This window comes from Grammomys surdaster, unplaced genomic scaffold (genome assembly GCF_004785775.1).
Source record: "Grammomys surdaster isolate TR1022 unplaced genomic scaffold, NIH_TR_1.0 126313, whole genome shotgun sequence".
Taxonomy (NCBI): Eukaryota; Metazoa; Chordata; class Mammalia; order Rodentia; family Muridae; genus Grammomys; species Grammomys surdaster.
In genome coordinates, this window is record NW_021621113.1 from 2,518,374 (window position 1) to 2,522,011 (window position 3,638).

General features: G+C 47.1%; 1 pseudogene; it reads left to right on the forward strand.

The window, feature by feature from the left end:
* Positions 1 to 270: 270 nt before the first annotated feature.
* On the forward strand, positions 271 to 384 carry LOC114614381 (annotated as a pseudogene).
* The last annotated feature ends 3,254 nt before the right edge of the window (positions 385 to 3,638 follow it).

Genomic DNA, 3,638 nt, shown 5'->3' on the forward strand with positions numbered 1-3,638 from the left:
AAAAAAAAAAAAAAAAAAAAAAAAAAAAAAAATTGCTGAATATGCTCAAGTTGTTTTGCTACATGCACGTACACACACGCGCACGCGCGCGCGAGCGCGCTCACACGGCGTGGGGGGGTGGTGAGACAGAGACAGAGACAGAACTTATCCCAAAAAGACCTAGACATTAAAATAAGAAAAGGTTTCTGCAGCACTGGGAAGGCAGCAGCAGGCAGATCTCTCTGTGTAGTTCTCCTGCAGCCAGGGCTAAGCTCAAAACAAAACAGATTCCAGCAGCCAAATAAGCTAACCAGGAAGGTCCCTTCCCTGGTGGGGGCTTGGTGTGCAATGGTTGCAAATAGCCTTTTGCCTAAGTGGTTGTCCAAAGGGAAGTTGGAAACACTTCTTTAGCAGCTATTCACGTCTGGCCTCAAAGCTGTCCTCAACCTAGGCCTCAGACAGGTGTGCAGGGTGCCTTTGGGAAGCCCCTGGACACAGTGGCCAGGGTTGACTTTGGCCAGGTCATCGTGTCCCTCTATGCCAAGCTGTAAGATAAGAAACGTGTGACTGAGGCTCTACATGGAGCTAAGTTCAAGTTCCTGGCAGCCAGAAGATCTGCATCTCAAGGAAGTGGGGCTTCCCTAGTGGTAATGCCGACGAATTTGGAGATGTGGTAGCTGAGAAGTGGCTTATCCTTGATGGCTGTAGGGTCAGATATATCCTCAATCGTGGTCCCCTGGACACCTGGCAGGCCCTGTACTCCTGAGGGTTTCCACTGTGTTCTAGACCCCACCAAATCATACGCAGTAGTAAATCTCCCCGGTTTGTTGAGGGTGGGGGTATGTTTTTGTAATGAGGCTTTAATGGCCTCTCCTTGCTGTCTTGGAACTCCTGAACTCAGCCTATCCTGGTGTTTCAATATCCCAAGCAGCTGGGAAGGGAAGTGTGCCCCTGAGCCTGGCCAGAGGTTTTATTTTAGTGTTAGTGAATTAAAACAGCCAACAGAGTCAGGCATGGTGGAGGAACGGCATTCTAAGCTAGCCTGGGCTAAATGTCACCTGGCCCTTTCCTCAAAAATAAATGAACAAATAGAGCATACCAAGTTCTATAAACATGTCCCTGTAGAGAATGTAAGGCTGATGATGAACTGTATTGCAAGGAAAAAAGAAATGGGGTTTCTTTTATCTTCATCCTGTTAACTTCAGTGGCTCCTGTGATCCCTGCTCAGCCTCCTCCTTTTCCAGTATTTCTTTGGTCTTTCTCGCTGGTGTAGATCTTTGTTTGTTTTGTTTTTCTTTTTTCTTTCTTTCTCTTTCCTTCTTTTTTTTGTTTTTGTTTTTGTTTTGTTTTTCAAGGCAGGGTTTCTCTGTGTAGCCCTGGCTGTCCTGGAACTCACTCTGAAGACCAGGCTGACCTAGAACTCAGAAATCTGCCTGGCTCTGCCTCCCAAGTGCTGGGTTTAAGGTGTGTGCCACCACTGCCCAACTGTTTTGTTTTTCTTGCCTTTTGTTCTTAAAACTTTCCCTAGTTCATGCCAGGAGAAACCCAGTCTTGAAAAACCTTAAAAAGCCGGGCAGTGGTGGCGTGCGCCTTTAATCCCAGCACTTGGGAGGCAGAGGCAGGCGGATTTCTGAGTTCGAGGGCAGCCTGGTCTACAGAGTGAGTTCAGGACAGCCAGGGCTACACAGAGAAACCCTGTCTCGAAAAACCAAAAAAAAAAAAAAAAAAAAAAAGAACTAGGGAGAGGTGTTTGTTTTTTTTCAGGTTTTTCTTTTTCTTTTCTTTTTTTTGTTTTTTTGTTTTTTGTTTTTTGTTTGTTTGTTTGTTTTTTTGGTTTTTCGAGACAGGGTTTCTCTGTGTTGCCCTGGCTGTCCTGAACTCATTCTGTAGACCAGGCTGGCCTCGAACTCAGAAATCCGCCTGCCTCTGCCTCCCAAGTGCTGGGATCAAAGGCGTGCGCCACCACCGCCCGGCTCTAGTTCAGATTTTTACAAAGGAAAATTCATTCCAATTTTTAAGTTTTGTACTTTATGTTTATGAATGTTTTTCAAGCCTGTCTGTCTGTGGGTCTTGTATGTGTCTGCTGCTGGTGGTGAAGAGAGGCATTTGATCCCCTGGGACGGGAGTTAGGGTGCTCCTGAGCCTCGTGAGTCACCTCAAGGCACAAACCACGGCCTCTGTGAGAGCAACCAGGGCTCTTAACCATGAAGCCATCTCTCCCCCATCTCTTTCTAACTTTACAGAAATTTATTCAACATCTACTGTTGGGTTTCAGATCTGGGACAAGGGGCTGAGATGCATACTTAACCACAGTGGACCTGGCACCACTCCCAGCATCCCTCAGGTGCTGCCTGTTACAGGGTACAGCTGGGACACTCAGCCCTCTGCCTGAACTTTCCAGCACAGGGGTGGGGCTTCTCCTTCCCAAGAAGCTCCTCCTATATAACCCAGACAGTTTGGTCTCCTCTTGCTTCCTGCCTTCTCTGCATTTTCTCTCTCCCTACTTGCTAACGTTTTTCTCTTTCTCTCCCCCTCCCCTCTGTCTCCCTCTCTATGGTGACTTCCCTAGTCTCATTCCTTGGGGTCAGTGAACCCATCTAAGAGCTGTCCCCCAATAAACCTGCCTTTATGTAGTCTAATTTGGCTGGGATTGGCTCATTTCATCAGCAGAGAATAATTTATCAGTCCACTATGGGCAAAGTGTTTGCTATTGACTCTTGAAATACAATCATGAATAAAAACTCTTGGCCCAGTAGGGCAAAAATCCCAGCTCTCAAGAGGCAAAACCAGGAGGATCTCTCTCTCTCTCTCTCTCTCTCTCTCTCTCTCTCTCTCTCTCTCTCCCCCTCCCTCCCGCCCCCCCATCTTTCTCTCTCTCTCTGTCTCTCTCCTTTTTTTTTTTTTTTCGAGACAGGGTTTCTCTGTGTAGCCCTGGCTGTCCTGGAACTCACTCTGTAGACCAGGCTAGCCTCAAACTCTCGAACTCAGAAATCCGCCTGCCTCTGCCTCCCAAGTGCTGGGATTAAAGGCCTGTGCCACCACTGCCCGGCTGTCTCTCTCCTTTTTAAAAAATAAATTTACTTATTTATTTATTTATTTTTTTATTTATTTTTTTATTTATTGTATTGATGAGTACACTGTAGCTGTCTTCAGACACACCAGAAGAGGGCATCCAATCTCATTACGGATGGTTGTGAGCCACCATGTGGTTGCTGGGATTTGAACTCAGGACCTCTGGAAGAGCAGTCAGTGCTCTTAACCGCTGAGCTATCTCTCCAGCCCTATTTATTTATTTTAATGTATGTGAGTACACTGTAGCTGTCTTCAGACACACCAGAAGAGGGCATCAGATCCCATCACAGATGGTCGTGAGCCACCACGTCCGCTGAGCCATCTCTCCAGCCCAGGAGGATCTCTTGTAAGGATCCATAATTAGCAGAATAATGATACACAAGACTCAAACAGTGTGCAAAAGCAGTATTTTATCCTGCAGAAGTCCAGCAGGCAGGGGCCTCCCATTTATCAAGGTGGAGACACCCAGGTGAGCTCAGAGGCCCAGTTTAGAGCAGATTTGGGTAATTTCTGGGAGGGGTAGAGGTATGGGTGTCTTTGGGCTTGGCTAGGGCCCTGGGGGCTTTCCAGAGCCTTTGCTGGGGGTT